Below are 23,997 nucleotides of genomic sequence, written 5' to 3' on the forward strand. Positions count from 1 at the left end.
GGGAATGATTGGGAGTATGGAAGAGCAGATATTCCTCACTTGTTGGGTAGGTTATAGTCAAGGCTTTTGCAAGCTCTCCTAACTGTAACTTGGGGCATCCTCCAAGAATGAAACTGTGACCTGAAGTTTGTCCAGGAGATCCCACTCCAATAATGGGAAGGGGCATTTAGGGATGACCCAAGTTGACAGCCCAATCAGCAGTACATTTGTATTGCTTTGCACCCTCTGGTGTCTTTATTGTCTGACTAGTGAGGAGTCCTAACAGCTCCTGCAAGACTGAGTGGGTAGCCCCAGTGTCAACCAGGAAGCCTATAGGTAGCCCCCGACAGCTTCTTACCATAGGCTCCTGGGGGCTCAATCCAAAGGATCCTCAGGCCCACTAGTCTTCTATAGCCAGGAAGCTGGAGGTGGGGTGGCTACCTGCCTCCTCGGTGGGCCTCCATCCTCTTGATGGAGAGTCCATCTGTTTCCACTGTGGGAATTCACTCTTCCAATATCCCATCCCTTTAGGCACATTGATTTCTTTGTAGCAGCTTTTTCTTGTTGAGAACGGCTGTGTCACACAGTGCTGCCATGGGTGGCTTGCCTCACCTTTTTGGTCATTTGGTCTTCTTTAACGTCAGTTGTCAAATACCTTGGTGAGACCTGGTGGGGAACCTGGGCCTGTACCTGGAGTGGGAGTACCATGTGGGGCCCCTTGCTGGGCATAGGAGGGTGAGAGGAAGCAAGACACAGGCAGAGCTGAGGAGGTGGGCGGCTGGGAAAAGATGGGAGGGGATCAGAGGAAGGCGGAGTGAAGAATGGCTGGGGCTGGGAAGAGGAAGCAGGAAGGAAGGGAGTAGAAAGCAGGAGAGGTGGAGTAGACAGTACAAGAAGGTTTGGCAGGGAAACAGAGGAGCCAGTTCTGGGAGGTACAGATGACTGAGGTCATCTGGGAGGGTCCTGAGCTGGGGTGGGAGGCTCAGATGCGGAAGGGAGTTGTGGGTAGAGGTAGTTAGAAGAGGGACGGAGAAGTTCCGATTCCTCTGGGGATTGTGCAGAACTGGGTTTGAAAACGTTCCTTGTGTTTGCACAGCAAATTCCAGGAGAGTAGGCTTTGGAGAGGTCCCCTGAGTCTGCGCAGCAAGTTCCCGGGGCGGGGGGGGGGGGGGGCGCTTCACTGACAAGGAGAGCCTGGCTGGCTGCCTGCCAGGTCTGGATCATGAAGACCCTCATCCAGGGAGGCAGAACAGGAGCTGCCTCAGCCCAGGGAAAAATGTATCCAACTCCATCCAGGTGGCTGTAATGTCCACGGGTGATATCAACTATTGTCCAGGCCATTTGTGGATCAAAAGTGCCCTTAGGGGCCAGTCGACCTGAACTTGGGTCATTTGAATTCACAAAATGTTCACAGCCAGCTCTAGGTGATAGGATAGCCAAAATCTTCCTTTACTGCGGGAGGGGGAGGATAAAGTTTGTCAAAATTTTTTAGAACACAGGCCAGAGGGCTGTCCAGCTTACTGGTCTTGTTACCCATATCCTTCGTCCATTTTATGTTGCTCCAAGTTAGAACACACAAAGATGGACCAAACACAGGACAAAACAGAGCAAAGAAAATAACGAGGCAAGGACAACTGGGGTCATTCAGAGATTCACCAGTTTGACCAAAGACGTTTCTTTTACAGATAGGAGGCCTCTTATTAGAGTAGCCTCCTTGCAATGTCCAGATGCTGGGGAGTCCACCAGGGGCTTCCGAAGTGTTGGTCCCTCATTCCCCTCTTCAGTTAGGCTGGGTCTTTCCAAGTTCCCCTCTGTTCCTGTAATGCCTGATGACCCTTGCTGGGCCTCTCCGAACTCTGGGCTTGGCCCCAAGTGTCCTGGGATGTCCTTATGGTTCCCTGGCTCTGTTGTACAGCCTAGGCATTGAAACCTGTTGATGGGCCCCCAGGTGCTGGGCCTTTCTGAGCTGTTCTGGCTCCCGCTCTTCACCAGGGCGTCCTCAGGATCCCAAGGCAGTTCGGAGAAAGAACTGGTGGTTGGCTCTAGCTGAACTTCCAAGTAACCAGAAGTAACCAGAGGGCTGTGCGGCATCTTGCTTTGCCCCGGACAGGGGAATATTGGTTCTAGCCAGGACAACTCCCCTCCACCTCCCATCCCGCACCCCCATGCACCACTTACCTGGGGAGGCCTTCATAAAAAAGAAAAAAAAATGCTTGCTATCTCCTGCTGTGGGATGTCTGCTATGAATATATGTTGCTCCCATTGGCTAATAAATAAAGCTACTTTGGCCTATGGCAGGGCAGGATGGAGCCAGGTGGGGAAAATCCAAGAGAGAGAGTGAACGGAGAAAGGAGAGGAAGGAGAGACACCAAACCTCCGACCAAGGAGTAACATGTAATGAGGACGCAGGTGAAGCCGCGGAACACCTGGTGATACATCGTAAATAGAAATGGGTTGAGTTGTAAGAACTAGCTAACAAGAAGCCTGACCCATAGGCCATAGAATTGGAAATTAATATAAGCCTCTGAATGATTATTTTATAAGTGGCTGTGGACCGTGGGGTCGGGCGGGACCAGAGAAACACGGGACCACAGGGCTGGGTGGGACCAGAGAAACTTACGGCTACAATCTCCTTTTTGAGCACTGGTTGTTTACTCTGGGAATCCGTAGGACTGAAAGCCTACCCAGGAGGGAGCACCATCTCTACCAATGGAAAGACAGAAGTGGGGGCCTGAGTCGAGTCTGGGGCATGGTGGGAGCTAAATGGGGAAGCCAAAGGTGGAGAAGGAGGTGTGGAAGGGGAGATTGGGGAAACTTTACCAGTAAAGGCATAGTAATAAAGATCCCGGAAGGGAAGTGGGTGAAGTAGGCATGGGGGTAGGGGACAGAGGTGGACAGAGTGGGGTGGGACAGGATGGAGAGGCCGGGTGAGGGGTATGAATCTGGAAGAAGTGGAGGAGATGGGGAAGATGGGTCGTAGACAGGGAAAGGCAGTTCAGTAGGGGGTCCTTGGCCTCCTAAGGTGGCAGGACAGGTGTTGGGAGGCAGAGGACAGGGAACTTTGTAGAGACCATAACAGCAGAAGCACAACCCTTCAAACAAGCAGGTGGGTTTTGGACAAGAGGCAACTGTTGATCAATATAAGGGACCTGATCAGGGTGTGTGTGGGGTCGCTGTAACCCTGAGCCAGACTGCCTTCTCGGTAGCTGGGTCCAGGGAACCGGCAGATGGCCATCTCACTTCTTAAGAGGGCCAGGCAATCTCACAGTAAGTGGGCAGCCTTCATTTTGAGAGTGCACCCCATATTCCTCCTCATACGTTTGGGATACATTCTTTAGTTTATATCGAAGGGGTGAGAGTTTAGAGTTTTTGGGTCCCCAACTTAGGTGACTCAAGGCAGTTAAAGAATAATATGACTAACCCAGCAGCTCTGGCAATGAAGAGAAGTCCCCACTAAAGACCTGCCACAGATCCTATGCTGTGGGAATGAGGGAAAATTCCTGGGGGAGGGGGTAGCGGGGACAGTTGACTCCAGGAGAGGATTGGTATGACTGGAACCGCCCCCTCACCCCCCCCCCCTCAAAGGAGACGTTTTTGTTTTTGCTGACAAAAAGACAAATGAACACCAAATCAACAAACAGCAGCATGCCACCCAGTGGCACAAACCAGAAAAACCAGCTGCAGATGCAGCAAGGCAAAAAGAGCAAACAGTAGCGTGCAGTGGTTGCCACCTAGTGGTAGAATGAGGGAAAACCGCCAGAATCGCAGTCATTCAGAATCAGCTCCCCTTTGGGGGGAAAAACAGAACCACCAGAGACAAAGAAATCAAACAAACAACTACAACTCCCTGGGTCAAATTTGCCCCTCATGCATTTAATCATTTACATTATTTATACAGTGGGCCGGCCATTTATTCAAGCAAACCTGAAACTAGATCTCTCTCATGAGAGGCATGACCAGAATACAGGGTCCTACGTCCACCCACCCCACAAGAGGGCTCCCAGAAGGACAGAATCTCCCTTGGGCCTAATCCCCAATCTAGAAAAAAGAAGGCCTTCTTTTGGGGCCTATCCTAATCCAGAAGGCCCACCTCAACCGGAACCAGAACTAAATTCAGCACACAGCACCTCTTAGAAGTGTCAGAAGGACCCTTCCTGTGTTCGTGTTTGGGAAAACGGCTTTCGTTCTAGACCTCTCCGAACTCAGTGAGAAGAGTCGAGCCCTGGAACATTTATCGTCAGGAGCCATCTCCCCCGCATCCTCTTCCTGGCTGGGAGCAAGGCTGAGTCCATGCGGCATGGGCAATCTCCCTGTGGCCTCCAATGTAGTAGTGTTCGTGAGGCAGTTATTGACAGCCACAATGATTAAGTCAATTAAGAGTTCTGAGTCCTTTATTAATGGCCAGACCAAGAGCTGGGTAACGCCTCTGGAAAATGTCTTGGTGCCCAAGTTTAGGGATAGAACATTTTCAAAGGCAAAAAGCACAAAGATCCAAGCTGGACGGGGGTCAGAATGATCTTGAAATGTTCATTCCTGGCAGAGCACTGTAGTTATTTTAGACATAATTTGGCAATTATTTTTGTAAATACATCCGGACAATAGTCAAGGCCATGGAAATCTCAAAAGTGTTGCCAAGGAAGTTGTGACCGTGGGGGGAGGTGGGTAGAGGGCTAAGAACTAAGCATTCACAAAACGGAGTCAGAACAGGATACCATTTCCTTAACCGTTTCAAAGCAAGTGTCAGGTTCCATCCACTCAGGGGGAGAGGATCACAATGGGGGTGACCCTAAATGTGTCCCCCTCTATTGGGACTAAGGGTCAGGAGTTGTGCATGGGGACCATGGCTAGCACACACAAGGTTTAACGTGGTTGTGATTATTAACAGAGCTAACCTCTGTTGGGGGGTATGCCAAGGACAGCCTGTGCTGGCACAGGTCCTTGAGAGTAAACCTCCATGGCTTGGGACTTGCCTTTGATAGGAGAACTATTTTCAGAAACTTAGCAGCAGAAGAGATATAGCTCAGAGTATTCTGGGCAGCTGCTCTCCAGACTCCAGGCAAACGATATTGGCTCAACCCTGAAATGGGAATCGTTTCAAGGGGACGGTCCCTTCATTCTGGATCGAGCAGATGCTGCAGTGGAGGACATGTGTCCACTCAGAGCAAGGTTGAGGGAATCAAATTAATTTCTTTTATGACCTGAGGCGAGTTTTGAAATTGGCTCTTCCGAAATGAAAAAGGAACCGTGGAGTCACTTATGAGGCTTCTGCTCCCCTTCGCTTCAGCTGCCTCTTCCTGCCCATCAGGGCTGCAGCAAGATAATTGGGGTGGGAGTCCCATCCATCCTGCGAGGTAGCAGCTTCTTGCCATGCCAGAGACACAATTTCCAAACATCATCTGAGCCAGGGACAACCAGGCAGCCCCGGTTAAGTAGGGGGAATGAGGTAGATTTTAGTGACTTCCTGGAAGGGAAGAACTTCAGGGTTTGTCAGAAGCACCCAAAGGAGACAGAAGAGTAAAAATCATAAACATCTTTGTAATCCTGCAGCTGGCAGGGGTGGTGGAGGTGGTGGTGGAGGTGGTGGTGGGCCTGACTCTTGGCCTCTGCTGCTGCTGGTCTAGCCTCACATTTGGACAGCGCACTGAGACTAGAATAACCGTATGTTCTTGTTCGCTGGAACACTCCTGTCCATATGCCTATTGTCCAGGTTTGGCCGTCCCCAAACCATTCTGTCTTGGGCAATGAATTACAGTGGTTGGCCTAATTCAGAGTCCACAGTCTTAGCTCGGCTGATGTTTTGGGCTGGTGTTCTGACGAGTTTTATGTCAACTTCACACAAGCTAGAGTCATTTGGGAAGAAGGGACTTCAATGAGAAAACTGCTCCCACCAGATTGGCCCGTGGGCCAGCCTGTGGTGCATTTACTTGATTGATGATTGATGTGGGTGGTGCCATCCATGGGCACCCTGGTCCTGGGTGCTATAAGAATGCAGGCTGAACGAGCCATGGGGAGCAAGTCAGTAAGCGGCGCTCTTCTGTGACCTGTGCATCAGCTCCCGCCTCGTTCCTACCCTGACTCTCCTCAGTGATGGAGTGTGACCCGAGAGTTGTAAGCTGAAAGAACCCCTTCCTTCTCCAGGTTGCTCTTGGTCATGGTGTTTATCACAGCAATAGGAATGCCTACAAAGACAGCTAGGTAATCCTTTCTCACTTTGTTTTTTTTTTTTTTTTGGTTTTTCGAGACAGGGTTTCTCTGTGTAGCTTTGCGCCTTTCCTGGAACTCACTTGGTAGCCCAGGCTGGCCTCGAACTCACAAAGATCCGCCTGCCTCTGCCTCCCGAGTGCTGGGATTAAAGGCGTGCGCCACCAACGCCCGGCTCCTTTCTCACTTTGTGTGTGTCTACCCTCAAGTGGGTTTTGGATATCTGAACTCAGGTCCTATGCTTTCACGGCATGCATTTTACTCCCCAGCTCCTCATGAATTATTAAGAGGTTTACATGAGTTCATGGAGTCTTGGGCCAGTACCTGGTATACAGTAGACATTTAATAAGTGGTAGCTGGACTCACCCCTTCCGAAGCTATCTGTAGTCGCCGCATTGAATCTGGGTGGTTTTTCTGGGCCTCATACTTCACTCCTTTCAGGAGAAGCCCGTTCTGCCTGTAGGTATATGGGACTGCCAAGCACAGTTTCCAGCCCCTCTGTCCTCTGACAGGCCACAGTGTGGCCAAGGCGTTGTCTTGTGGGGATCCATGCTTTTAGGGGAGACCCTCTGGGCTGTGAGTGGCTATAGCCTGCTCACCCTCGGACCCTCCCCCCCCCATCCTAGTGCTGTTAAGCTCTAGTGAACATTCAGGTGTGGATTGCAGTTCAGAGAGCGGGGAGAGCAGGCCTGAGACATGGACATTATGCGACTGGTCAGCAAGCCCTCCCTGGAGCAGCACTGCTAAAATCCTGGACCTCACCTTCAACTTGAGAGCTTTGCAGTGAGGCAGGTGGCTCCATGCAAGCCAATGAAATGCTGACTTACATGGGTGAGCTCTGGACACCAGGGGCTTTGAGGCTTCCTGGTGACTCACCTGTAGCCATGCTGGAGAACTGCTGCTGTAGAGGAGGCTGCAGTCTGGTGCTTCTGAACTATGAGATTGTTATTTCTTTATGATATGAATTCCACCCACCCTGTTTTCTTAGATGTGTGTATGAGAGAGAGAGAGAGAGAGAGAGAGAGAGAGAGAGAGAGAGAGAGAGAGAGAGAGAGAGAGAGAGATCAGGTGTTTTGCCTTAGGTGCCCCCACATTTTCACCACTCATTTATTTTTGAGACAGGGTGTCTCACTGACCTAGAACTTGTTGATTGGTTAGGCTGGCTGGCCAGTGAGCCCCATGGATATACCTGTTGTCATCTCCCCAGTGCCAGGATTATAAGTACATGTACCATAGCAGGTCTTCAAAAAAAAAAGGGTTATTTTTATTTTATGTGTATGGGTGTTTTGCTTGTGTGTATGTGTGTGCCATGTTTATGCAGTGCCCACAGAGGACAGAACAGGGCATTGGATCACCTGGAACTGGAGTTACAGGTGGTTATGAGAGACCATGTAGATGTTGGGAATTGAACCCAGGGCTACTGCAAAATCAGCCAGTGCCCTTAACTGCGGAGCCAACTCTCCATGCTAGGCTTTTTATGCCACTTCTGGGGATTGAACTCGGGTCCTGATGTTTGTGCAGCAAGCTCTCTACTGACAGTCGTGTCTTCAGTCTAAATTCCTCCTCCTCCTCCTCCTCCTCCTCCTCCTCCTTCTTCTTGTTTAAGATTTCTGGTACTTGCAACCTAAGGATCTTAGTAGAGAGGGAAGAAGAATTGAAGCTCTTTTCAGTATGTCTGACCTCCCAGTCCTGGATCTTTCTGTCACATTGCCCCCTTCTCTTGGATGGAGTTTTGATTTTTTTCTTGTTTTCTTTTGAGACAGGGTCTTACTGGCCTTGAACTTGTGAGATTCTGTTGATCCAGCCTCCTGAGCACTGGGATCCAAGTTGGCCTGGATCACCAGAGCTGGCTAAGGGATTTCATTTGGTTGGGTGGTACTGTAGGGAATGTCCCCTCACTCTTTGTCCCATTACGGTGTCTGGGGGCTGCTTCTCTCTAGGAATACTTTGTTCTCGTCTTAGTTCCAGCTCTGGGTTTGGTGGGTGACAGCTTCACTGGTGCTTGAGAAGCCATGCTAACTGACAGGGGTGTGGGTCAGCCTCTCTGGTGGTGACAGTGGGCACGGATGGTCTGCGGCAGGCAGAGCTGCCAGCAGCTGCTGAGTGACCGCCTTTCTGCCTAAGGCATGCACTGTTTGGACACTTCAGGAACTCAGGTATAGCCAGAGGATGGTCCCCTGAACCTGGCTAAATCCACCCAGTGGAGCAGATTCTTCCTATTCCAAATGGACTTTTTTGGCCTGGACCAGTGGACCATGACCCCAGAGAGTCTTGCTAAGGAAACTCAAAGCAAAACAGCTGGAGCTCTGTCTAGATGTCTTGCTTTTCTTTCAGTCCCTCTGCTTGGATGGTTTCCTCACTGTAGAGTTGGTAAGCTTCTAACAGACTAAATGTCAGCATTTAGTAACGCTAGTGTGGTAACATTTCCAAGACACAGGGAATGTAATTGGCTGCTCCTCTGTCTGCCACCAGAGTCCCAGTTCCCCCCAGGCAGGCACTGAAGAGTTCCTGTTTGACCAGCAGAGGTGGCTCCAGAGCCAGTGTCTCTCCTCATTTAACCCTCAGTCGGTGTTAAAGGTGGGATGCTTCCTGGTTCCTCAGCTTGCATCCCTGGGAGAGGATGAGTGTTCCAGGGCCAGCCCGAAAGGTGTAGAAGCCAGAGCTATAACTGCTTGCGTTGGGGAGAGGGCCTGGGTTCAGAGAGAGGGGCTGGGGGAGAAGCTTGCCCTTCCTTCCTGGGTATTTTGATCATATGCTTGATTGCAGGGGGAAAAAAAGAAAAAGAAATAGAAACTTCTCCAGAAAGGTAAGAAGTGGAGAGGAGAGAGGTAGCTCAGTGGTTAAGAGTACTACTGACTGGTGTTCCAGAGGAACAGGGTTCAATTCCCAGGTCATCTGGAGTCCAATCACGCCAGGATAAAAAACATAAAAATAAAAATAAAAGGATAAGAAGTGGAAAAAATTACCTATACCCTGGAAAAAAACAGTTATAAACAGTAGATACTATTTCAGTACTATGGATATTTTATATACCACCAACTAATTCATCGTGTGTGTGTGTGTGTGTGTGTGTGTGTGTGTGTGTGTGTGTCTACTGTTCTATTGCTGTGAAGAGACAACATGACCATGGCAACTCTTATAAAAGAAAGCATTTAATTGGGGACCTGTTTACAATTTCAGAGGCTTAGTCCATTATCATCATGGTGGGGAGCATGGTGGAAGGCAGGCATGGTGCTGAAGAAGTAGCTGAGAGCTACATCCTATTCAGCAAGCAGAGGCGCAGGGGGGGGAGGGGGGGAGGGAGAGATACTGGGTATGACATAGGCTTTTGAAACCTCAGAGCCCACTATCAGTGATGTACTTCCTCAAACAAGGCCACACTTCCTGATCCTTCTAATTCTATCAGAGTTCCACTAAGCATCCAACTATATGAGCCTATAAAGACCATTCTTATTCAACCACCACAAGTGTGTTTATGTCTGTGTATGTCTGTGTATGTATAGGCTTGTGTGTGTTCATGTGAAGGCCAGAGACCAACCTAGGGTGTCATTCCTCAGAATCCTCCACCTTTTTTTGGGGACAAGATATCCCTCTGAGACCTGGGGCTCAGCAAATAGAATAGACTGGCTGGCCAGTGATTCTCTCTTATCTCTGCCTTTCCAGCAGGGGGATTACAGGAATACTACACCATGCCCAGCCTACTTCTTATACAGGTCTTAGAGCTCAAACTCAGAGCCCTGTGTGTGTGTGTGTGTGTGTGTGTGTGTGTGTGTGTGTGTAACACTACCAACAGAGCTAGTTCCACAGCCTTCATTTAATTCTTACTAAAAACCAGGTGTTACAGTGCATGCCTGCAAACCCAGTACTTGGAGGGCTGAGGCAGAAGGATTGCTGTGAGTTGGAGCCAACCTGGGCTACACAGTGAGATTCCCATCTCAAAAACCTAAACAACAATAATAATGATTACATACACCAAAATAACAAAACAATAAAAAATAATAACCCTACAATCATGAGTAACCAATTTCTTGGTTTTGGTACCAAAATTTCCATATTCCTGGATACTCATCAGCCTCAGGCCAACCAAATGGTTGATGGTCACCTACTGTTACCCCAAGACATGGTTAACCAAAGGTATCCTCTGGAATAGGTGCTTGTTATGGGCCATGGATCTGGCTAATGGTGGACATGATTAGTTAAGGGCATGGCTGGCAATGGGCACAGTTAGTAAGGGCTACATAGCTGTTGATGTTAATGGTAGAAGCTGGGCTTAGTAAGCACTGACTGAGGGTGAATCCAGCACTCTGGATTGAGGAGATGGCTTGGGGGTTAAAATGATTGCTGAACAAATAGAAGGACTGGAGTTTGAATCTCCTGAACCCATATAAATGGTGGGTGTGGCAAAGACGGGGGATTCCCAGAGCAAGTTGGTTAGCTAGAGTAGCCATATTGTTGCGCTCTGGGTTTGATTGAGAGAACTTGCCTCAATGAATAAGGTGATAGAGCCATGAAAGATGATTTCTGACATCAGCCCAGGGCCACCACATGCACAGCCCTCTCCACATATATGCCCACATGCACAAACATGCATACATATAAATACACACATGCACACACACAAGATGGAAAAATGGTTAAAAGTGAACCCCTCCCCTGAAAAGAACCCTGAACCCTATTGCCCACGCCACATCATATGAACTCTAAGAGATGAAAGGGCTGCTTTTCAACCCTGTGTTTACGGCTAGGAATCTTGGCTCTGGTATAGGCAAATACCCTTCCCAAGGTCACGCTGTGAGTTAGTTTTGTGCTTCCCATGGCTGGAAGTCAGAATAGATTTATGCCACAGCAGGGACCCATTAGGAGACCTGCCAGTTGGCTTAGGCTTGTGGTTGGCATCTCCTGGAGGAGGATGGCTGGCATAGGCCAATGGGCGTCTGGGGCCAGGGCCTGAGCCCAGGGCTGGGGGTTGCATCTTAGAATTTACATATACAGCAGCAGCAGCAGTAGCCCGAGGCAAAACAACCTGAACAAACTCTCTGAGGATGTTTTGGACTTGATTCCAGCAGCTTGGTAAGATAAATAAGATAAAGCCGGTGCCTCTAAGGTTGGGTGATCCGGTCGCTGCTACACTTGAAATATTCATGAGGGGAGGGTAAGGATGGGAGACAGCGCTAGAAACATATTCTGCTTTGAAAAGATGGAATTCAGAGGCATGAAAAATGAATTGGGGGAAATTAATGTTGGGGTGGGGAGAAAGGGTGGGCATAATTATTGCCCAGAAGCAACAAAGAAGGATCTGGAGGGTGTGTATCAGACGGGGCTGTGATCAGAATTTTCCATCGGGCCCGGAATATTTGAAATGTCAGCCGTCTCATACATCACTGGAAGTCAACCCTTGGCTGCATAACGGATGATTCTAGCAAGGATTAAAAAGTAGAGTGTGCTGGCAGGGGTGTGGACTGGGGAGGGTGCGGCGGGACAGGAGAGATGGAGAGAGAGAAGTGAACTAGCTGCTTGCTGTAAGTTATGGGTGTATTTCTACTCTCAGAGGAGAGTGCGAGGTTGTGCTTCTGTGTACGCATGCATGTGGAGGCCACCATTGCTGTTCCTCAGGCTCTGTTCTAGTTTGCTTTCCGTTGCTGTGATAAAACACTGACCAAAACCAATGTGGAGAGGAAAGGGTCTATCACTGAGGGATGCCAATAAAGGAACTCAAGGAAGGACCTTGGAGGCAGGAATGAAAAGCAGAGACCATGGTTTCTGGTTTTGTTTCCAGGCTCATGGACTAGCTGCCTTCTTATATAGCCCAGGCCCACCTGTGTAAGGATGGCATGCTCCTGCATCAATTAGCAGCTACGAAAATACTCCACAGAAACGCCCAGACTGGCCCAAAACAGGCCAATCAGGAAGCTATTCCTCAATGGAGGTTCCCCTTCCCAGGTGTGTCAAGTTGACAACCAACTTGTTGCTACTTCTTGGAGTATCAATGGGTACAGCCATTTTTGAAAACTGTGGGATCAGAGCCACCTGGGTGCTGACTGAACACGTGAATTCTAGCTCTCTTTCGGACCTCTCATGTTGGGGTCTGCCTTCCAGCCAGATTCCGGGGTGAGCCATGTGCAGAGTAAAGCCTGAATGGCAGCAATTCTGCTTCAGCCTTCAAGGGGTGAGTTGGTGATAGTTGCTGTCTAGTTATTTTCTGTCAGCTTGACACAAACGAAAGACACCTAGGAAGAGGGAAACTTGATTGTGGAATTGCCTCCACGATTGGCCTGTGGGCATTTCTGAGGCATTTTATTAATGAATGATGTACAGAGAGTCCAGCTCACTGTGGAGGATGCCAGTGCTGGGCAGGTGGTCCTGGGGTGTCTAAGAAAGCAGGCTGAGCAAGCCAAGAGGCTCAAACTGGTAGGCAGCATTACCATGGTCTCTGCTTCTGTTCCTGCCTCGACTTCCCTCAGTGATAGACTGACGTTGACATGGAAATGTAAGATAAAATAAACCCCTTGGGAAGTAGGTTTTGGTCAGTGTTTTATCATATATGTAATATATATATTTCAACCAATAGAACACACACACACACACACACACACACACACACACACACACACACACACACAGAGGCACACATGCCCCCACCCCCCATGTGAAAGCCAGACAACCTCAGTCATTGTTCCTTAGGTATCATCTCTCTTAGTTTTTTGTTTGGTTTTTATTTTAGTGACAGGGTCTCTGTTTCTTATTGATCTGGAACCAAATAGGCTGGGCTGGCTGTCCTAGGAATCTGCCTGTCTTTGCCTTCTGGAGTTGGGATTACAACTGCCATGCCCATTTTTTTTTTTTTTTTTTTTTTTTTTTTTTTTTTTTTTTTTAAGCAAGGGTTCTAAACTCAGGTCCTCATGATTACAGGGCAAACACTTTACTGAGTTATCCCTCAGGCTCCTTGTTTTTAACCACTATGTGTGATTGCTTTTCTGAAGCCAAACACAAACACAGCTTTTCAGACAACAGTCAGAGATGGACAGGGCTTTCTGCTCTTGTGGTCAATTATGTCACAACCAGTGTGACCTGCTGTCCTGATTTGTCCAGGTCTAGGCAGTTCCCTGGAGTGTGGCACATTAAGCACTCACAGGGATGGCTGGATGGTCACTCTTGTAACATCCAGACACTAAGCATGTGCACTTGTGACTTGATTGCTACAGTCAGGGAACTGAGCACACATTTTGCACAAATCACTGATGAGATGTGGCCCAAATCCCAGATCCAGCTTCATCTATTCTCTGCGGTGCTTAGGGCTGTAGCCAAATTCCCCTGTTCTGAAAATATTTATCTGTTAGGCCAAAGATGTCCAATCTTTTAACAGCTTGACATAATGCTGTTGTGAACAGATGTGATGGGCTGTTTTCATGATTATTCTGGGATGCTTGCAGCCTGTAGACAGGAGGTTAGACATGCCTGTGTAAGGCTCTGAGTTAAGTCAGCCAGGCATGTACGTGTAGACCAGCATTCATCCTTAGAGTATTTCTGAAGTTCATCTGAGGAATAAGTCATCTGGAATTGGTGTGATAGAAGGTAAATATTACCAAGGTTCAGTGCCAACACAAGGTGTCCATCTGACCTTGGGCACCTCACTTCACCTGTCTGATCCTGGGTGTCCTGGTCTGTAAGGTGAGTTGGTACTTGGATGTAGGTTCTGAGTACTTTGTCCTGGGCTCTGTGCCAAGCACTGTTTTGGAGCTGTTTCACAATAAGGTGTATATGATGATCTCATCAATACTCTAAATAGGAGTGGGAGCTCTGGGGAAAATGTCCCAGCTGTTGGCAGCAGAGTCAGGAAGTAAAGCCACACTGTGTGGCTGCAAAGCCCACACTCAGCTACTCTGCGATGCTGACTTCAACTATTCCTGTGGAGATGTAGCGATGAAGAGACATACCAATTAGGAACCCAAACCAGGAGGTCCCCAAACCAGAAGGTGGCCATGAGGGCAGTGCAGGAAGTGTTTGTAGAAGCATCTCTTCAGTAATGACCTCCTGAAGGCACTTCTGGCTCGGACACCTGCTGAATTCACCCTCTGGCTTTGGAGTGCCTTGATGTGCCCCCACCCCAGCAGAATGCATTTGATGTGATCAGCAGGTCTGATGCATATAGCTCAGGCCCTAGGAAGTTCCCTCCTTTATGGAGAAGTGAAACTAGAATCTTCTAAGGGTAGCTGGCCTGTCATCTGAGCCTTACTGTGGAGTGGCAGGAAGGAGTCAGCTCAGTGAACCTGTGGCTGTGGCTACCTGCTGATGTCTTTGATCTGTGGTGGTGCCCTGCCAAGGGGAGCAGAGACTTTTCTTGGCTCTTTCTCTGTCTCTTGTCATTTTCAGAATAAAAGTGACCATCTCTTCTCACCCTGCATTTCTTCTTTCTTGATTATTTTTTTTTCTGACAGCAAGTGACTATATTATTCAAAACACAAGGAAGAGGGCCAAAAAGTATAACTATTCAGTAAATTTTTACTGAATGAACACATCAGTGTGTGTTAGGCTTTATGCTAAACCTACAGATATATGATTTTCCTTAAATCTTATAATAACCTTAAAGATAGCATTCTTTTTACTCACGGGTTACATACAAATGTGCCCAGCAAAGCCAAGTAACTTTAATGCACACACACACACACACACACACACACACACACACACACACACACACCAAGAATGCAAATTTAGTTGTGCCTTTTTTCAAATACTACACCATTGTCCTGTACTGTTTTCCTATGTGGGCACATGGTTTATCATTTACACATGTACCCCCTGTAACACAGCTGCAGATCTGTGTCCTGTGTAATATGCACATGTATACTGTCTACACACCATCATGTGTGAAGGTACCTGTCACCTTTTGCTGCATAAGAAACAAGCCCCAAAGCTGCAGAGGGCTATGCAAACAAGTATTTATGTCTCATACCTAGGTCTGAGGTTTAGCCAAAGAGGATTAGGTCATGACCACACTCAGGTTCAACTTTTGCATTTGCTTGTGAGGCTCAGACTAGAGAAATAATGGTTTCTTCTTAGCAGTTTCTAGAAGGGTGAGCAGAGCCATCTGGTGCCTTTTAAGGCTGGGAAGGGGATGGGGTTACTTCTTCCCTCATTCTGTTGGCAAAAACGAGTCTGATGCAAACAGGGAAGGACTTCTGTTCTTTTCACAACTGAGGGAATGGTGGGCCCCTGACTGCTGAGTACGGCAGCCATCAAGAAAGCAAGTACGTGCTGGCAAGGTGGAGGACAAGGACAAAAGGGAACCGTGATACACTGCTAGTGGGGTGTAAACGAGACGGCCACAGTGGAGACTGTTACGGAGCTTCATCAAGATCTAGCATGTGGCTTGCCCTTCTGCTCCTGGGTATTTGCTCAGAGAACTCCAAGTCAACACCTCGAAGAGACACTTCACATCAAGGCATGTCACAGAACCACACACAATAACTAAGCTGTGGAGTCAACCTCGGTGTCCCTGTGGAGGACCAGATGAGTACAATGTGGTTTAAAGACCTACTGGATCTTTTCAGCCACAAAGATGAAGGAAGTTTTGTCATTCTCAGGGAAATGTATGCTGCCAGAGAACATCATAGTAGATGGATTAAACCTGTCTCAGAAAAACAGGTATCAAATGTTTTCTCTTGTTTGTTGCTCCTAGACTTTATCTAGATACATAAACCTTCTGTGTACAGACGACATCAAAGGAGAATGGAACTGTCCTGGGTCCAAGGGAACTAATGGGGGAGGGAGAGAGAAGAGGAGGATAGTGGGATACAGGGTTGTGGACTGTGTTCAAAGCACATGATATTTTTACATAAAATGGCCTGTGTAACCCAGAATAACAAAATGATCTAGATAAAACCACAGTGACACCATACCCTGGTGTGTCACATTTTCAGCTTGTCAGGCTGTGCTTGTGTGGCTTGATCCCGGGATCCCAGATCCGACAAGTTTGTTGATGGGCCTTTACTGAGACTGATTTTCTTATTTGAAAAGTGGGGTTCAGGGTGGCCAGCTTGTGCTGGGAGCCAGCTTTGAGCGGAGTACACACTCTGTGTTCCCCCACCTTATAAAGAGGTAACAGGGACAAGGTCTTGAACTGCGAATCTGTGAATGTCCTTATTTTCTGCAATTGCCCTGTGATCTGCCAGACCCCTCTGTGAGCCTCATAGAATGGTGTGTGAAGTGGGTGTGAAGCAGGTCCCCACTCCCCAGAACACAGGATGGAGTAAATGTAAAGGGTAGGTAAAAATCCCAAAGGCACCCTGTCCATATCAGCTGCTCCTAATAAAATGAAAATGATTCTTCCAACAGAATTAGCTCAGGTGGGGCTATCGTGATGCCTCAGTCAGCAAAGTGCTTGCTGTGCAAGTTTGGAACTCTAACCCACATAAAAAAGCCAGCTGTGGTGGCACATGCTTGTAACCCCAGCACCAGGGAGGCAGAGACAGAGAGATTCCTAGAACTCCCTGGCAGCCAGTCCAGCTGAATTGGCAAGGTCCAGACTAAATAAGAGACCTTGTCTCAAAAGCAAAGGCTGAAACTTCTTGAATAATGACATCTGAAGTGGATCTGTGGTCTTCACATGTGTGTACACACATACTCCTCATTAGTGTATGTGTACCCCCACATGAATACACATGCATAGATGTGGAAACATGCACACACACACATAAGACCTGCACACATTGTCATGCTTCTCAAAGCCATGCTTGTAGATTGTTCTTTGTTGGCCCCACCCTGATGGCGGAATGCCTTTCTGTACGCTGTGAATATACGCTGCTCTGATTGGTTGATAAATAAAGCCGTTTGGCCTATGACAAGGCAGCTTAGAGGCAGGGGGGAAATTCGAAGAGAGAGACAGGAAGAAGGTGGGGTGGGGGGCAGGGGAGGGAGAGACGCCAAGGAGCAACATGTGATGGGATGCAGGTAAAGCCATGAAACATGTGGTGATACATAGATTACTAGTTATGGGCTAATTTAAGATATAAGAGTTAGCTAGCAAAAGGCTTGAGCCATGGCCATGCAGTTATAATTAATATAAGCCTCTGTGTGTTTTCTTGGGGGACTTGAGTGGGAGAGATTTGTCCTGACTGCCAGCAGGCCGGAGCACAGGAAATCTTCAGACTACACCACCCTGTGTTCTGCTGCGGCTGCCTCCCTCCAGATTGTGCTCTATCTTTTTACTTATAGACTTCCCCTGAGGTTTGTTCTTCCTGACTTGGCGTGAGTTTACATCCCTCTAGGAACATCTAGATGTATTTTACTGATGTAATTCTGCCTGGCTAACCTATGACCCAGGGATGACTCAGTCTGCTATCCCTAGCAGGGTTTTTTGCTGGACACTGCAGTCTGACTGTGGCATTTGAACCAGTGAACAAGAGTCACAATGTCCTATAACTCCAGCTCCATGCTGACACACCCTCTTCTGAACTCTGTGGGCATCTGCTATGGTGGTTTGAATGACATGTCCCCATCGTCTTGGGCATTTGAATACTTGGTTCCCAGTTGATGTCACTGTTTTGACAGTTTAGGAAGTGTGGCCTTGATGGAGGAAGTACATCATGGGGAGCAGGCTTTGAGGTTTGTTGAGCCTTGTGACATCCCAAGTACCCACTCCCTGCTTTGTGTGTGAGGGCTGAGACGCTAACTTTCAGCTTATGTTTCTGACTCCATTCCTGCCTCTTTCCCACCATCTCGGAATCTTATCCTGGAGTCAGCCCCAAAATGCCCTTTCTTCTATAAATCACCTTGGACATGGTGTTTTATTGCAACAACAGAAAAGGAACTCATACACCTGTATTCATGTGCATATACTGTACAAAAAGCTGTAATTTAAAATAATAAAGGTAAGTCCTATAAAAGTGTTAAAAAGTCAACCAGAGAAGAGGCAGTGGGTGGCCTTCAGAAGCCCTCAGCAGCAGCTTGGATGTGCAGGGACTGGGTGGGGGTGAGAGGGAGTTCTTGTTGCCTGTAGAGTTCCCCTCAGAGCTGTCAAACTGGAATCTTTGTAGTTTAGACTGTCTGTTAATAATAGTGTCAGGGAGATACATTCTGCCTACAAATACATGACCTTTAATTTTTTTTTTTTCTCAGAATTTCCCAAGATGCGCTCAGACTCTTCCTGTCAGTGTGGAAGGTTCTGATGCTGCCTGGAGCACTGTGTCTGCATTGGCCAACTGCTCATTGCTGTAGCAATTCGCTCCTGATCTCAAGGTCAATGTCAAATCATTTTAGCTGGGTTAAGCCTGCTTATTGAGTAACTGGAAGATGAACCCTGAAGGTGGGATGCGGGAAGGACAGGAAGCAGTCTTCTTTTGTAGAAGTCCTTTGATTTCTGAAGACACAAGAAGGCTGCTAGCTCTTCTGTGAAAGGCCCAGGTAGCCTTGAACAGGGGAGAAGGGAACAAATTTCTGGCATATGCCTGATGCAGTGCCCAGCATTGGACAATGACCTGGGCCCTAATGCTGATAACCTACATTGTGAGTAAATGTTGGAGATTAAGAAACAGGGCTGGCTGATGGCTCAGTCCGTAAAGTGCTGCCCTCACAAGTGTGAGCAGCTGGGCTTGATTTCCCAGAACCCATGTGAAAGAAGCCAGGTGTGGTGGCACACACCCGAAACCCCAGTTCTAGGGAGGTGGGGACAGGTGCATCCCTGAGGCTGGCTGACCAGCTAGCCTAGACCACTTGGTGAGCTCCAGGCCAATGAGAGACACTGTCTCAAAAAATAAGGTGGATAGCGCCTGAGGAATGACACCGAGGCTGTCTCTGGACTTACATGCACATGGAAAAACATTCACTGGCACACACATGTGCACCTGTCCATACACATGTGCACCTGCACACACATGTGCATCTGTATATACACATGTGTACTTGAACATACATGTATACTTGTACATACAAATGTGCATCTGTACACATATATTCCTCTACAGACACATGTGCATCCCTAACATACGAGCATCTGCACATACATAGGCACTTGTTCAGACATGGGTATCTCCCCACACATGTGTACTGCCACACAAACTTTTATCCACCCACACACATACACACATATACACATGAAACTGAAGGTGAGGAACTTGTGGAGCCAGGCTTTGGTCTGGGTAAAGCCCATGTTTTCTCTTCCTTTTACTTGTCCTCCAAAGTTAGCCTTCAAAGTCTCATCACTCTGTGCCTGGCTAGCAGCACAATGACTCCATGGCCACCAGGGAGCACCATGACTCTGTGCCTGTCTAGAAGCACCATTATTAGGGCATACCAGTGGAGTACCACAGTGTTAGATTCTCTATGGCCCTTCCGTCTTCTTTGGATCAGGTCTTTGGGTTCAAGTCTTAGTTCACATCTAGACTGTGTCTGAGCTCATGTCGAGTTCTAGAGTACACAGTGTCACTGAGTTGTCCTCACTCTGGAGCCACAGCCCTGAGATTTGGTTCAACGTTCTCCATTTCCAATCACACCACTCCTAGGGTAGACTGGTGTGATCCCCAAGGGCTGCTTTAAGAGAGTCTGATGACACAGCAATGAAGCTCAGACTTACCCAGGATGAGCTGGCTGGTGAAGGAGACCTGAGCAAGGCACTGGAAGCAGCTACATGCTATGTTTTTTTTTTTTTAGTTGTTTTTTTGCAAGCCTCAGGTTTCTTCATCCACCAAATGCTATATTGATGTACCTCTGAGAGTAATGTGGGCATTGAGATGCCTGTGTTTACATCACACATAGTGCTCATCAATGGGTTTAAAAGCACACGTGACTTAGCAGCAGATGGGAAACTATAACAGGGCACAACACTTATTCATCTCATTTAATTCCTACAAAGTGATCTTGCCTTCATCTCATCTTATAGGTGTGGAAACTGAGGCACAATGAGGCAGAGCTCCTTGACTGAGACCCTAGATCAGGGCTAGGATTCTGTTTCTGGCCATCCAGCTCTTAAGCCTCAAATGAGTGGTCTTTTAGGATGGAATTCTTGTTGTAAGATGTCTTTTCTTTGGTTACTCTTGTATCCACGCTTTCTCTTGTCTTTGGGTCTTAGCATAGCCATCTCACTAAACTGAAAATAATTCTATTCATTTATTTGTTTGTTATTGAGTGTTTATTTGGTTATTGGCTGAGGCAGGGTTGGCCTTGATATAGCCCAGGCTGGCCTTGATTGCATGATCCATTCTGCCTCAGTCTCTGAGGGCTAGGATTCAGGCGTCCATTGCCACATCTTGCTAGTTTTCCTCTTTAGCTTGACATTCTCAGGTTCATTGTGAGTCTTAGTTTGGCCTCCTTCAGGAAGCCTCCAGTGAGATATCTCCTTCCACACCCCTTTACTTCCTCCCACCAAAACACCTAGGTGAAATATGTTATGATCCCCTGGGAATAGTCCAAAGAGATGGGCTTTTTTTTTTTCTTGTGTCATTCATTTGTGATTGCGTTCCTAGCACCGAGCATCTTGTTTGGCACACAGTAGATGCTCAAAAAGTGTTTATTCTGTGGCTGGGTAAGCATTCCTGACTCAAAACTGTATGCAACAGAGTTAAGCTAAATTAAAGCAACAAGGACCACATTTTTCATGGCAAGGTTTAATTACCGGAATACCCTAGCTTGGCTGACTTTAGTTTCGGAGGGTGTGGAGCAAGGCCAGGTCTACCTCAGCCACCAGGACAAATCTTCAAGGGCTTGGAGACAATAAAACATGCAGCTGCTTCTATGAAGCCCTAACCAAGTCACCAGGCTTGGAAGATTCTAGAACAAAGGTTGGTAAACTGCAGTTACCAGACCAAATTTGGTTCCTTGATCATTTTTATTTTGGTAAAGGAGGTAAAAGAAAAGATTGGGACAGGGTCTCATGTAGCTCAGGCTGGCTTTGAACTCCCTATGTAGATAAGGATGGTGTGGGTACTAGGACTATAGGTGTGCACTAGCACGGCTCCTGGTGGGTTCAGTTACTTCTGGAAAGGTTTTTTTATAACCAATTTGCCATTGTCATTGACTCACACTTCTAGAATGTGTGGACAGAGCAATCCTCCTTCTCCTCAAGGAAATGAGCTCTGGGCACTGGAACCAGAATCTTCTGAGACCTGCTGATACTTTATTTCATTGCTGCTCTGTTCATTTATTTAATGTAACAAATTTATTTCCTGTTGTTATGAAAGAGGCTCAGACACTGAAAACTGGAAAACTTAGAAAGGAAGGGGAAGGCATCATTTTCCTTAGAGCCTCCTTCCGTGTCTGTTTTATTGCCTTTTCATCACAGATACTTACAACTTCATTGTAAATATATATTTGTAATTGAATACTTTTTTTCACTTAGCAAAATGGGATTTTTTCCAGGTGTAATCATACAGTTAAAAACCCCATGTTTTCTCTTATTTCTATCTCTTTTGAATAAAAAAAAAAACCCAGCTAACATGGATACAAGAGAAAAGACAGCAGACTCTAATGAAAGTAGGAGTCCCTGGACCTCTTCTCTGCCTCCTCCCGAGTGCTGCTTCCTAGTGGCGACTGTTAGAAACGCTGTTCCATTTTTAGGACTTTCTGGTGTTTATCTCTGTCAGTCCAAATAAGATGCTTATGCAGCCGTCTCTTGATTTATCATTTTAAGACAGTCTATTGACTCGCTAGATTCAGCCTATTGACTTGCCCATTCCTCCCCCAATCTGTCCTCCATTTTTCCCACTCCCTATTTGTAAGAAGTAATATATGCTCACAGAAAAATCTCAGCAAGGGAGTTGCAGACCCTACAGCATCTTCTGCACCAAGCCAGTGCTCACCACCGAAATAACCATGAAGCAATCCCATCACTTAGTGAAGTAAGACTTACAATGCCTGTCATCCAAGGGGTGGAGGGAACTACTGTAGGGCTGGAGAGATGGCTCACTGGGTAAATGTGCTCGCCACCAAGCCTGATGACCTGAGTTCAACCCCTGGGACCACAGGATAAAAGGAGAAAACTGACTTTTACAGGTTGTCCTGTGACCTTCACATGTGTACCACGGTACATGAGCACCCACATACACACATGCACACATGCACACATGCACACATACTAAACATATAAAATTACTTTTAAGATAGCTATATTTTTAAAAAAGAAAAAAAATCAGCAGCGTTGATGGAGGATCTTTTATACATTTGTAATAGATAGAAATAAACCAGATTGCAGTTTTTGTTTTTCTTTTTTTGAAAATTTAAACCATGTAACAAGTTTCTGGTCAAGATTGTGTAGGATAAGTTAAACATAATTGCATTCTATTAACCAATATGAGTGTATTTCTTATGCATATAGTTACATTGAAATAAAGTTCTAAAAAGCAAAAAAAAAAAAAAAGAAAAAAAAAAGAAAAAAAAGTAACTTAACATCTTACTTAGGGTTACTATTTCTGTGATAAACACCATGACCAAAAGCAGCTTGGGGAGGAAAGGGTTTATTTGGTTCATGCTTCCACAGCATACTTCATTAAAGAAAGTCAGGGCAGAAATTCAAGGCAGGAACTGGGAGGCAGGAACTGAAACAGAGACCATGGAGGAGCGCTACTCACTGGCTTACCCAGTTTGAATTCTTATACAGCTCAGGCCCACCTGCCCAGTAATTGCACTACTCTTAGTGGGCTGGGCCCTCCCACATCAATTATTAGTCAAGAAAATGCCCCATAGATTTGCCTATAGGCCATCAGATGAGTGTATTGTCTCAATTGAAGTTCACCTTCCGGGATAACTCCCACTTTGGTCAAACGGACAGAAACCCACCTGGGATTCCTGACCACTTTGACGAACCTTAGGCTGGGATCTTCGTGCCTACTCCTTCTAGATATTCTAGAGCCTCATATTTCTTTCTTCCAGGTTTCCTGTGTGTCTGTGGCAAGTTAAGGATGACTGCAGGTGTCTGGATGCTTTAGTGTTAGGAAATGGGTTGTGTGTCATCTGGTCATCCCCCCACCCCCACCCCCAGCCAGGGCTGACCCAGGGCAACTCGGACTGCTGGAGCATAAGACTATGATGTCACGAGGGCTGTTTCCTCACTGTCAAGAGGTCAGGATTCTTTGCTTACTGTCTCTTGGAACTTTTGATCTTAAAGCCCTTAGTCACTTGTGGAATCTCTGAGGCCCCTGCTGGGGAGACACATGGAGAGGCCTCTAGACACTGTGAAGAGGAGGAGGGGCCCCACTGAGCTTCCAGCTGTCTGGATTTCTCAAGGGCTAGCATGTCACTGAAGCTGTCTGGGACCCTTCAGCCCAGAGCCATCTGGATGCCATAGCCTCAGTGGACATCATGTGGAGCAGAATAATGACCCAGATGGGTACTGCTTGAGTCCCTGACACTCAAAATTCTGAGACATGATAAAAACTCAGTGTGCCACACAGGACGTTGTGAGTCAGTCATCTGCCGTCTTCTTCCCACTGGCTTTTGTATACATCAAAAATTTCTCCACTACTCCCTAGCTTCATCACCTGGCTCATCCTGGCAGCTGCAGAAAATCAGAATCCCAGGGAGTGGTGATGGAGGCTCTTACCCCCAATCCGGCATGATCGGGGTCATTCTTTGTACTTTTTTGAAATTATTATTTATTCAGTGTAATGGATGATAGGTGAGTGCTCCACTACTGAGCTATATTCCAAACCCTTAAATTTATTTTTTGAAGTAATTATGTGTGGTGGTATTGTATCCCTCCAATATATTGTGCACCCTAATAAACTTATCTGGGGGTTAGAGAACAGAACAGCCACTAGATAGACATAGAGGCCAGAAAATGGTGGCACACACACCTTTAATCCTAGCATTCCAGAGGCACTGATCCAT

Source organism: Peromyscus maniculatus, chromosome 1 (genome assembly GCF_049852395.1).
Source record: "Peromyscus maniculatus bairdii isolate BWxNUB_F1_BW_parent chromosome 1, HU_Pman_BW_mat_3.1, whole genome shotgun sequence".
In the NCBI taxonomy this organism is placed as follows: domain Eukaryota; kingdom Metazoa; phylum Chordata; class Mammalia; order Rodentia; family Cricetidae; genus Peromyscus; species Peromyscus maniculatus.